Source organism: Strix aluco, chromosome 1 (genome assembly GCF_031877795.1).
Source record: "Strix aluco isolate bStrAlu1 chromosome 1, bStrAlu1.hap1, whole genome shotgun sequence".
Taxonomy (NCBI): Eukaryota; Metazoa; Chordata; class Aves; order Strigiformes; family Strigidae; genus Strix; species Strix aluco.
In genome coordinates this window covers 14,408,895-14,422,027 of record NC_133931.1, presented here as the reverse complement: position 1 = coordinate 14,422,027, position 13,133 = coordinate 14,408,895, and the positions used below count along the sequence as shown (strand labels likewise).

General features: G+C 41.3%; 1 long non-coding RNA gene across 3 annotated transcripts; it reads right to left on the bottom strand.

Moving 5' to 3' along the window:
- Positions 1-2,414: 2,414 nt before the first annotated feature.
- LOC141933972 (uncharacterized) lies at positions 2,415-12,895 on the bottom strand. Of its 3 annotated transcripts, none has more exons than XR_012626266.1 (4): positions 12,189-12,895; positions 11,296-11,396; positions 10,432-10,584; positions 2,415-2,672 (listed from the first exon to the last, which is right to left on the bottom strand). It is a non-coding gene; the product is annotated as an uncharacterized LOC141933972 (long non-coding RNA). The 3 variants fall into 3 exon arrangements; XR_012626267.1 differs by having other exon boundaries at positions 2,415-2,619; XR_012626255.1 differs by lacking the exon at positions 2,415-2,672 and adding an exon at positions 6,719-6,994.
- Positions 12,896-13,133: the final 238 nt, after the last annotated feature.

The following is a 13,133-nucleotide window of genomic DNA, read 5'->3' as shown; positions in this document are numbered from 1 at the left end:
ATACAAGCCTGCACCAAATGACCCAGACAAGGAGGTCGTACCATGTTCATGTTGGAACCAGAAGCAGGAGCCGGTGGGATGGAGCTGGCTTGGTTCAGTACCCAGCCTGGCAGAGAACAACTGTTATATGTGACTGAGTCAGACATCTTCTGCTGTTAGAAGGTCCTTTGCCTCAGTGGCGCTAGCGAGGCAACTGGCCTTGCAGAAAACTTTGACTAAAGTAATGAGGTAGTTATCTCTTATCGGGTGTGCCATGGCTTATTCAAAAACTCAGTGATCTGTCATATTTTCATGTTTTATTTCAGTTATTGGAAGGTGGAAATACAGTTATTGTGTACACAGGAAACCTGAGGCACTCTGACTAGTTTCTACTAATGTGTAGGTGCAAACTGATAATATGTACAGCCTTATCTGAGACCGTTACATTTTGCTTTAATGTAAATCTGTTCCTGCAGACCTCCGAGGCAAACCAGAAAATCATTGTTCTACCAAGCAAATGCTCACACAGTTACTATTTACATAGCAGCTTAATTATGCCGGTTTTATTTTATACCTTAATTTGTGCAATTTCCCAGTGACTTTGCATGCCTGCTGCTTCTAATTTCTCCTTTCATTCTGTGAAATAAAAAAAGAGATTCTGATATAACAAAGGAACTTAATCCAATGCATGAATTCATGGAGTTTGTATCTTAAGAGGTCTGCTACATAACAGAAGCCCAGTGGGAAGAAAATCACTGAACATTATTCAGGAGTTGACACTAATCTGTGGTCAGGAACATTTGTACTAATTTTTCCAACCACGTTTGTTTATCCTGGTAGTTCTGGTTGTACATGCTTTTTATCTTGTTTCCTAAGGAGCTGTGCTGCCTGTCATATTTCTGTCTCTCATCACTCTGGAAGTTGCTGTTCAAGTTCAGGTAAATTTGGCAGGTAAAGTTCCTAAAAGTTTTGCTGAAAGCAGTGGCTGGACGATATACTGGAGCCCCTACTTAGCGGAAAGCAGCTCTGGTCCATTCTGAGAGGCAGCAGCCAACTGGCCTATCAGCAAAAACAGACAAAGATCTGTAGGAAACATGTCTAATTTCTCAGGAAACAACTTGTATTATGCTTCTGTTTTCACTGAGAACGCTTTAGAGCCGTGACCTAACTGACAAAAACTGGTTTGTGTAGGAACTTATGAAGTTTCTTGAAACACAGATGAATGATTCAATGAATTTGGATTGTAGAGAACATGAGAAGATGCTGAACTATCAACGTTGCTGTCAATTTATAAGGAAATGCATGCTATGGTAAGGGAGCTTGATAGGATCCTGAAGTTATTTTATACTGATGCTGTGGGATTATTTATTTGCTCTGGATTTGCTGCAGTGTAAATGAGTACTGGTTTCACTTTGAGCTGGTATGGTGGACTGAAACTGTCAGGGGTAAGGAGCATGTGACATCATGGCACAAGCAGTGGTGAAACTCTCCTGCAGCAGAATGGAAGCAAGAGTTGAGGAAGCAATTAATGTCGCCATCCCAACTTAACTGATCACCAACTGAAGTCAGTCCCCCGAGGTGCACGTCTGAGGCTTTAAGTAACTGCTGTGGGTGTACAGCTGAGAGGTACGCCTCTTTTTAACAGGACTCGGTATGAGGGAGAAGTAGGCTGATCCCTTGAATAGCCTGCATCCTCAGCTGGGCTGGGGAGGGGAGGCAGGAATGAAGTCAAGTCTCAAGCAAGATAAGCTTTGGTGTAGTTTTTCAATTGACTAATATTAATGGAAATTAGCATTAATGGAATCTGGTTGACTAACATTGAGTGAAGTTAGCAAAACAGAAAATGGATTGCTGAAGATTATTATAGTCTTGCCTTTGAAGTTCCTGGCCCTGTATAATGTTTACCAGGACTCGAACATCAAGGATGTGAACAGCAAAATAAATGAAGGACAGCTGTGACAAATCAAAGAAAGGAAGTTCAAATAACTCCAAAGCTCCACAACTAAGACATAAAACAATGAACCGCGAGATAACATAACGTGTTCTAACAGTGCACATTACCAGTGTCAGGCTCTAGTCATCAGGCAGCATGTTGGGAGGATGACTTCCCAGCTGTGATTGCAATTGAAGTGCTTGGGAGCTCTACAGTAAAATGTAGTGAGAAAATTGGGCTACTTGAAATCAGGTGTTTAAATGTCAAAGAAAGACGTACACACTAGAAACTTCTGAATGTCTTTCAAAGCACAATGTAAATAGCTGTGAAAATAAAAAAATAATAAAGCCAGCACTGTAAAAACTGGCACAGCTCCAAAGCTGAATACCATAACTTGTTATCAGCCTGGTGATAATTACACAGTTCACGGTTACAGTTCTTGGACATTATTCCACAAGAGAGGCTCAGTTTGATTAAAGCCTCACAAAACTCAGTTCAAGGTTTTATTTTTTCAGCTGAAATGCCACCTGCAATTTTTAAAATTAGCATGTATGTTACATTTTCACTCATTAAACGACAGTTTCTCATTGTCTAGACATGCCTGTCAGTGACATGCCCATTGTGCTTCAACATGGAGGGTGACCGTGGCAGCTGGACCTGTAGGTGTGACAGGAGCTCTGAATGCTGCTTCAGCATGTTGCAGACTCCTGTGAGACAGTGGAAGAATAACTGTCTACAATGAATGTGCTACATTTCCTTCCTAGAAAAATAAGAGAAAAAAACCAAAACAAAAAATACAATTCTGCCATTGTATAAATCCATGGTGCACACATATCTTGAATAATGAGTCTGTCTCAAATGCAAGAACTGGGGAATACCACTGAAATGAACTGAAAGTAAATTATGGATAACAGGAGAGAAGACCTTTCTCTGAAACCTATTGTGGAACTTGTGATATGTGGTAGAAGTCAAAATGAGTGCAATCCACAAAAGAGTTAGACAAATCCATAAAGGTTAGATATCCGTGTATCTGTTAATCACAATGTTCAGGTTTTAGTCACAGCTCAGACCCCCTAAATCACCAGAGCACACACTCTTCTGCTCTTCATTGGAATTGGTTATTGAGTTAGACATATTTTTACTTTTTTTTTTTTTTTTTTTTTAATGAATAGCTAAAAATAGCAAAGCAGTGGCTTGCATATTCTGTGTTCCAGGCATTGATGAATTTATATTATCATGTCCCAGTAATACCATCATACCTGATGATGTCAGCCAGCAAAGCCCAACAAAGCGGGAGATAACAAGTCCAAGGGAAAATTTCAGCCGATTAGTAGAATAACCAAATAGCTCATTGCTACCTCAGATAAGTGCTGTCTTATCACTCTTAATAGGCCATCAGGGAGATGCAAAACAGTTATATTCAAATTAGGAGAAAATAAACAGTTGTAACCAAACCTAAATAATTGTGTAAACTATACAATAGCTTGGAGTATCTCAGTGACATAAAATTGGTTCTGTGCTAGAAACAGTGGAGAAGAAACACTCAAGCACATAGCTGGGGCACAAACACCATCAACACCATTATGAAATTACTTTGATAATTTCACAGTATACAGTTGTGACAAGCAAGAACCCAGATACCCAATGCTTATGAGACAACTGGTGCTTAGATACCTGTTTTGTTATGTCATTTCTCTGCAAGGACAGCATACGTCATTGCAAACAAAGACGGAGGATCAGTCATGCCACACCGATGTCTTTCATGATAAAGTGGGGTAAAACCTGAACAAGTTGGTACCCAGCCTGCATTTGTCGCTTCTTCCCAGTCTCAGCCAGTCAGCCAGGACATTCTTAGCTACAGAGCGTGTCCTCACAGTGTAAACACCGGTGCAGCTGGTGGGAAGGCGCTATGATTTCTGTTAACCTTGGCATGAAAGAGCAGGACATTTTTTTCAAGAATATATTATAGGGACTTTTTAGATTTAGAGTATATGACAGGTGTGCATGTCATTTAATGCACGAGTACACCATGGAAGTCTTGCTCCATCTGCATTGTCTGGATAGATTTCCAGAGTGCTTCTACCACAGCAAAAATTGAGTTCAGACTCAGCTGATTTTGCTAGTTGGCAAAATTAACAGCAATACTTTACTGCTGGCCCTAAAATTTAATCACATAATATACCTGCTGCTAAAATTATTTGAAACAGTGTTCTCATTAGTGTCGAGGAGATAAATGTCTATAGGTAAATTGAATTAAAAATTATTTTTAAAAAATACTGTGTAGAGTCTTTTGAGGCTAATTTCAAGGCTCAGTCTGGAGACCTTAGTAGTAGTGACATCCTAAACAGCAGTGTCTCTCATCTGGCAAGTTACGACATAGTCCCACTTCCTGATTAACTAGTATCTGCATAGTAGTAACCTGAGAAAGTTTTTTTGCAGTTAATCTATTATTATATCTTGAGGCATTGCTAGGGCTACAATGTATACAAGTATACAAGTATATCCCAGCAAACTACATACCTACAATATCTGTATGAATCTAAAATAAATAAATAGATTAATTAATGTGAAAACCATAACCATATTATGCAAAATATATTAAAAAAAACCCAAACCAAACAGGAAGATGCATCAAATATTCTATTTGTGAAGAGTATACAATGGAGGAGTAGAGTGGTGCAGGAAAGTGACAGTAAAAAAATAGCAGGATGAAAACTTGAATGACGACCATGTCACGAGCTGGACTGGGAGCCCAGGGAGGTTCTGTGATCCCCTTGGGTTAAATTAAGGTGAAACGACACCAAATGACTGGTTAAAATTTTTTACTTGCAGTAAAAAAACAATTTAAACTTGGAAAAGGATAATAAGCAATGTGGTCTCTTATAAATCTATAAGAAATAAAAGAAAGGAAAGAAAAAGAAAGGAGAGAAAGAGAGTCAAAAGAAATCTGGTCACCACCCCTGGGATCCAGTTATGTCTCAGGTCCGGTAATCTTGGGTGGTGGGTGAACACACAGCAGTTTTCTGTCGCCTTTTAAGTTCATCATATTGGCTGATTAGCATACCAGTCCAAGAGAGGCAGGTATTCCGTAAACTCATTTCCATGAGAGACGAGGAAAAAGGTGGAGCATGGGTTCTGCGCATATGTTGAAGGGGAATGGGGTGCACTGCCCCCTGTCCAATTGAGTCGGTGGTTATGCTCACCCTGCTCACCTTTGCTTTTTCCTCAGTTCCCAGGTTTTTGCTGACTTCATGCTTTTTGAACAATCATCCAGCTTCTGGGGCAGAAATGCTCACCTCTTATCAGGCCTTGTCACCTCTTCAGTGGTGAAGTCACAAAGTTGTTAGCAAGGCCTGCATGGTGTCTGGCTTACACAATACAGCCACAAAGTATCAGGCTTACACAATGGAGCCAGTGATTAGCAATCCTTGTGCTTGATGAGAAACATTTGGTTTCACTCAGTCCATGTCTCCCCCCTTGGAGGTTTATCTAAGGCGTTTGTCAGTACAGCGGTAAGGGAGTGGGGGGTGCATCCTTTGATACACTCCTGCTTCCTTGGGTGACATTCCTTAGACTAATCACAAAGGCCACAGCTTGTCCTTGAGGTTTTCTGTGTCGATGAACATTTGAGGCATTCCTTCCTTCAGTTCCTTACAGACCATGAAGAAGCCAATATAGGAAAAGCTCATGTAACAAAAGGAGCAGAAGCCTTCCACAGTTTAAGATTAAAATGACCATACAGATGAGCACATCATAAAAATTCTGTCCAAAAACCCCAATGTTGGAATGGAATGATGTATAAATTGCAGAACAAATACCTGATTCTGTTAAATTCTAGTTGTTTCTCTTGCTTCTGCTTGTAGGGCCTTCTGGTCTCACTCTCAGTCATGCTGAATAATGAGATCTCAGGCTGTGACCATCCAACGATTACCAATTAGCTTGATTTTGTCATTCTCAACTTTCTTCCTGGTGCTGAAATGTTAGATGAGCAGGCTATCCCCTTCCCATCCTGCTCCCCAATACACCTAGAAGTCCTAGTCTCATGTCCTTTTTAATCCCAAACCATCTGCCTGACATGAAAGTGAAAAAAACTCTGCGGACATCTCTGCAACAAACACTTTGTTCTGAAGATTTCCATCTGCCCCCCTCATCAGGTATTACTAGGGCCTATGCTTAAAGCATGAATGTTCCTGTATCAATTATATTTTTGATATTTTTCTGTGAAGATCCTAACCATCTGTACTTTTTTTCTCCTGCTGCTGAATACTAGAGCTTGTCATGAGACCAAACATTTTTCCACTGTAATCACTGTGTCAATGAGTAGCTGGAATTTTTTTCTTACAACTCTGTGAGTAATGATTAGTAGCGAGTATATCACAAGGGATATCAGTGTCTTGAGATGCTGAACAATTTGACAACATGTGGTAAGCTATAACTGGGACAACAGAAGTAGCTTTTCATTCATTGGATGTTTTGGCCTTTCAGATCTCCAATTAATCTTGACTCAGAAAATAAATGCATTGCCTGTACAGTTAGGAGAGATCCTTGTCCTCTCGTCTTCTCCCATCAAGGTGTTGGAGACTGGGTCATCAGTTTTGGTGAGGACCTTACCTAACAGAATTGCCTTTCCCTGGGAAATTGTTCGGTAAGTGGATGGTGAGGCTGCTGTCATCATGAGCTTCTTGAGAAGAGATGCTCTGTAAGGCTTGAGGGGAGATAGTGCACTTCAAGCCCTCTTTGGAGAGCTAAATGAGTCTCCCCCCCAAATTTAACAATTTGAATGAGAGAAACATCAAAGGCAATTAAGAAACTTAAGAAATCTTTAATTAAAAATTTGATGCAAGTTCCATTCCAGGGGGAGTGGGTGCTGAGGTCTGTCAAATTGGGTTATAGGAGAAGCACAGGTGTAGCTGATCCTATTCCATGTGGGGATGTGCAGTAAGTGGGTCTTCTGAGATGCTCCCAGGCCAGTTTTCTATACTGACATCTTTAAGAGTCTTCCTCCAAAGAGAGGAGTCAGTGCATCAAGGGAGGAAAGGTCTCATCTCTCTGCTGGTTGCTGTGGAGACAGGCAGCATCCCACTGTGAAGACAGTGTAATACAGAGGGGAAAAGCTCTGAGGGCCATCACAAAGACAATTTATACCTTCCACATCCTACCCCAGCCTGGTTCTGTGGCTGCTGTCTTCCAGCTTCTTCTCTTCCCTTCCTGATTCTTTCCCCCTCTTTTCTTCAGTTCAAGTCCCACTTCTGTTCTTAGTGGGACCCTCTCTCTCCTTTCCTTTTCTGTTCACAGCTCTTTCCTGGACCTTTTTATCCTGATTTCACCCCTTTTCCCTGGGTGAACGCACTATGGTGAAATTTTCTTCCGAGACACAACTGCAGACTGATTTTCAGATGCATTTTTCTCTGCTGAGACTTTGTTCCCACTATAGTTCAGCCCTTGGCAATATTGTACCAGGTTCTGTATTTCGAGAAACCTGAATTTGTTCTTATGAGAAAACGTTGCTATGTTTCTGCTTCATCCCAGTTGTGTCTGTTAGTGTCTCCTTCCACCCAGTTCCTTTGGCACCCAGTTTCCCTGATGCAGATCTGCAGCAAAACTCTTTCTGCATAAAGAATGCTGGTTCTCTGTAGCACCAAAAATACCTTCTCTTTGGTTCAATAAAGGGACTGGTCATATCTGATCATTTTGCTATATGTCAGTGCAATGTAGCATCAGATTTATTTTAGAAGCATGTTCCACTGAGTTTATCTCATTGCTTGAGCACTCTGAGATCCATAAATATTTTGAGAACTCAGGAGGTCCCAAACAAACACTTCCTTGCAAGGTGCTTTCATAAAATAGAATATTGACTTATCTAGTATTTTACTGACTTTAATTTTTCGTTTTGACTAGATTGGGTAGTTATTTCGGTGTTCCTTGTGGAGGGAAATTAATGATGGAGTCAAGTATGTTTGTATTTGTAATCCTGTGCACACATTCTATTGTCTAAAGATTATTGCCTTATAGAATTACCATTAGCTTAATTTAACAGTTTTTTCTTTTGTCAAGCATCAATTCACAACAATTTTCTAATAAGCATTTTCATACTTTAATTCTTGGAAGGACCACAGGGTGGCGGCGTGATTAAATGCATATCTACTGGAAACAGTTTATCATGCAGACATAAACAGACAAGAGTTAGGCGAGCCAGAGAAGCTGACAGTGGTGATTATCCCACTGGAGCTGAGTGATGCCATCGGTTTGTAGCGTTTCTGATGTCTCGCAGCACTGGTGGCATAGCTGCACTGTGCCCTGCCTGCGGCCCAGAGAGGCCTGTCAGCCTGAGGAGCAGCTTCGCTGGGCTGGCGGGTGTTCCTCAGCCCCGGGATTTCTCTGTGTGTCGCACAGCCTCACCTAACGACAGGATGTGATGTGGTTAGGGATGAAGACAACGCTGAAACCTCTGCTTTGTAGAGTACTGTTTGACAAAGACTGTTTTTCTTTACTAAAAGCCTCATCGGTGATAGAGGAGTACAGTTCTGTATCTTGTGGCAGCAGCTGTTTGGCATCCTGTCAAACTGTTTGCATCTGTTCCTGCCACCAGAACCACATATCCACAGATACGTGCGTGCTGTGTGCTTGCAGCCCCCACCTACCCCAAACCCTGGCTGTGGTGCTCTCTCCAGGGCACGAAGGAGCCAGATTGCCTAAGGCAGACTGTGCTCCTTCACGGGCAGCATGGAAAGAGCAACAGTTAACAGAAACTCATGCTGAGCGGCAGGAATAGGTAGCCAAGGATTAGTAAGGAACAGTGTCTCAGACTGAATCTCAGCTCTTACGTGTTGGCTCTGAAAGGAGAAAAAAAAAGTGCCTGAGTGTTCAGGGCTGGTTACAGTGCAGAGTCAAACCGTCAGTTCAAGCCACAGTGTTTTAAGCAAAACTTTTTGATCTTGCAACCAGACATCAGAGCGCATTAACACAGATATAGCTGGGGGACAGCTTAAATTGGCTTTTACCACTTAGCTAGTAGGTGTTGTCTTCACACTTGAGAGTGGTTTAGAAAGAAGTTCCTTTTCAGCTCTTAGTCACGCTTCCCAGCTGACTTACACCTCCCAGCCCCTGCACTAAGCTGGATACTGTAAGAGTCCCGGACAACGACCTGGGCTATGGTGTAGACATAGCTCAGTCTGAATGAGTTCATAAATGCTATCAGTTAAATGCAGAATAAAATAAACAGAAAACAAACCAAAAAAGAACTGCTGGAAATACATATGAAATCTTGAAAGATTAAGGTTTCTGACAGTTTTACAGGTGCTTTTTAACAGGTAAATATTTTTGTGATGCTCAAAATTAGAAATTTTTACAAACTACTGAATACATGAAATAAGAGAAAATAGAAAATGTTCTAGGTATAATAGATAAATAGAGGGTCTCAAGTGTATAGAACAAATGGCATCACTGGCATTGGGTGGTACAAAATGATAGTTTAACAGACCATACTGTCAACTTGAGATATTGGGTCTGCTGGTCTGATGTGAATTTCTGATCTTTTTTATTATTGAAGCTGTTTGCTTCCATAAAATATTTATCTGTTCACAGGAGCAAGCACTAAAACATGTACCCATCTCCTGGTTGTGCTTTAGCCATCAGTCTGCACAAGAATCTCACTGTCTCTGGCCCAGTGAGTGCTTGAACATTTAACACAAAATGGAAAAGCTGAGTAAGGACAGGCTTAGAAAGCCCCTTTCAGATTATCTCTGCATATCTCAGGATCAAAATGCCTTTTTCTCTGCACTTCAACTCACTATTATAATGATTACCAGGTCAGTGCTGCATGAAATGTAATAATCTAAACAGATATGAGTCTCTATTGCTGAAATGTTGGGCAGATTATGAAAAATTCCTCCTGTTATCTCACTATGGTGGCTTTTGCAGGAACTTGGTTGTTACAATAGAAAAAGAGAAGTTTAAAACATACCAGGTTTTTTTTTTTCTGAAAACTTACTAACCTTTCCTGTGGTTTATCACAAGACTAAAATTAGCTTGGCCAGATGCACTCAGTCCTTGGAATCACACAAGCACTGATTCTGCTGACTGGTTTCTAGCAGACAACTTAAATTGTTCAAACTTCGAGCAGCAAATGAACAGCAATGAATGTAATCTGTGCATTGCCAAGAAAGGGAAACACTATTGTAAGTAGCCTGAAAAGAGGAGGGGAGACTGGACAATACCTGGTAGTTCCTCTGGTTCCCCTTGCCAGGCCCCTCTTGCTAAGGAAGTGAACCAGTTGAAACACAAAGACAAGTGAGCTCTCTTTGCAAATAAGCATGGGAATATAGAAAACCCCCCCCATGCTCATTTTCTGTGAGTGTTGCAAGAGCTACTTAAATGAAAAGCCAAAAAACCCTATTTTTAATTTGTCTTCCTCAGTAAGAGAGAGACCAAGTATTTCTAAATTTGATGTTTACATAATGCTGGTTGTTGTACAAAAGATGTTAGGAAAAACAAAACCGTTAACCCATCGAACAGCTCACCTGCTAATGCATTTTCTCCCTGAAGTGCTTCACCATCTTTTGCATGAGGTGATCAATGCCTTAATGATTTGTCTGTCATTTTCCTGTTTCAAAAGCTCTAGTCATCCCAGCAGGGGAAAGACAAACAACCTTATAGGGGACTCAGGAACAACTCTATAGGAGAAATGAGAAGTACACACATAAATATTGGTAGTTTATTCATGTGAATGTCTTGTGCTAAAATAAACTTGTGGAAAATTAATTAGTGAGAATAAACTAATTTATCAAATCTCAGTTTAATTTATCAAGTCAAAATGTAGGCCACAGATGCAATATTCTTTAAAGTGGTGAAAGTAATATTCTTATTTCACTATGTAAACATCTAGCTTTTCACCACTTGAGCATTTACTCAGATAAGAAAGTTTATACGAATTTCTAGAAAGTTTTCTAAAACCAGTACTCTAATACAATGCCCCTATTCAGGCATGATGTTCCGCAAAGCGTCATGACCTTGGGGGTTCAAATGCGTAGCCTAATACCTTACTGCATGCCAGAGAGCCTCCAGCATCATCAAAAGTCACTGGAAGACACTTGAGCTTCCCCTCATGCCTGTGGTACCAACTCTCCACTAGACCTATGGGGCTCTTCTTAACACCCTTGATGTTGTGGAGGATGAGTTTTAAAGTGTCTCAGGGCTCCAGCTCAAAGATCTGTCATGCTCTAGGCTGAGGAATGCCTCACTCTTTGCTAGCTACCTTCATCTCCCTTAACTCCAGCCATGCTAAAATAAAATGCAAGTATGTATTCATATCTAAAACAGACACCAACTCCTGAAATTGATCCTATATTTATAAAAAAGCAATCAATCCACTTCCCAGAGGTTACCTCAGAGAGATGTCTCTCTCTCTTGCTGTCAGGATTTCAGGCTCTGCACATGCTGTCCCCTCCTCTTAGAGGAGCATCTTAGTCTTGATGGCCAGTCTCCCCTGGGAGGAAGGGTCAAGACAATTTAATCTTTTGCTAGACCTCATGTTCTATAGCAGTCTGTACATTAAAACCAAACAAACTACAAACATCTAAACATGTTATTTTATGTAGCTCATTACTGGCTTTTGGCTGAAACGTGACCCTTTGGGGTTGTGTAAATTAACCATTTTTGGGTGACGGCAGGCTTGGAGTGACTGATACCCAATTCCCTCCTCTTAGGCACACTGTAAGTGTAAGAAATTTCCGCGTGAACATGTGGAACAAATTACAGATGGGATATCAGTGCGCAAAGGCAAACATGGCCATGTATAATCATTAAATAATTCAGTACAGGAAATTGCACTGGCCTGCATATTCCGAGTTGCAAGACTATGCAAGGAAAGATAGGCATTTCAGGCTGCAGTTCCACAAGCACCCTGAGTCAAGCCGACAGCTTGCCGCTGCCCAAAGACAGTTTCTTCCCCCTTTTCCTCTCTCTCTTCCTCCTCTTTTGTTTCTGCTCCCAGATGCCCAGGCCCACTCCACCTCTGTGCCAGCTCTGGTGCTCGCTCATTGGACCCTACAGCCATCTGCACAGCTCTGCTTGCTAGTCCAGAAGAAACTCTCCGCTTCCTGGTACTCTCCTGCCTGTTTAGTGAATTGAATTGCAGCAAGCAGAGGTCCTAAATGTGGGAAAACTAGCATAAGACACATTGCAGATTGTGCCGCCGGAGCAGAGGAGAACAGCGTATCCCCTTTTAGCAGTGAATGGCTGAATCAGCCCAACCCAGGTGATGGAGCCGAGGGCTTACCCAAGAACGGTCTGCAATGTACAATAACATTCTCTTGAAATTGTCTTTCCTTCAGTCATGTGATAAGTGCTTGATAAAAATACTGTGCAAATTCTTTGTCCTAAAGGTCAGATGAGATGGTTGTTTCAATTCCCTTTTTGTTTCCAGCTCTGTGAATCTGTACTTTGTATGTTTGCAGTATGAGTGGAATTAGAGGGTGTTTGCAAGTATTCAGATTAAATGCATGTATTCCAAATTTACAGCAAGCAAGCTCAAGCTGTAGCATTTACAGTCCTAAGGTATCCTCCCTCCCTGGCCCATTCCACGAATGAAATGAAGGCAGATTCTGTTTTTCTCCTTTTGCCATCCACGGATCTCTAGTACTCTTTGCGACCTGCAAAGGTGCTCATTAAAACAACTATACTGGGTTGAACCAAAGGTCCATCTAGTCCAATATTCGTCTCAGTGGCTATAAACAGATGCTTAGGGAACAGCAGGGAAAGCATACATGAAACATCTCACAAGTGCTTGCTTAGCTTCCGATTATTTTCAGAACAAAGAATTTCCTGAGCTGGATGTGACTGCTGTCTGCTTAGTAACCCTCTGTAGATTTCTTTTCCTAGTACTTGTCCATTTTTTCCTTGACTCCAAGTCCATTCTTTTACATCCAGAGCCTCCTTTGGTAATAAATACTGCAAGTCAACTGTGGGCTGTGCATAGAACCACCTTCTTCCGATTGTCTGCAGCCTGGTTACTACTAGGTTCACTTGATTCCTTCTTGGTTCTTCTCTTGGTCCTGAAACTATGGTCTTGGTCCCGAATTGATGACAATGTTGCAAACACTTCAGCGTACGCCTGCAGAGTCTGTGCAGGCAGAAATAAAGGCAATGAGCAGGTGTATCTTAATTGCACGTGTTTGTAAATGAACATCATGGTTGGACCACTGCAGAAGGCGCCTTCTGGACT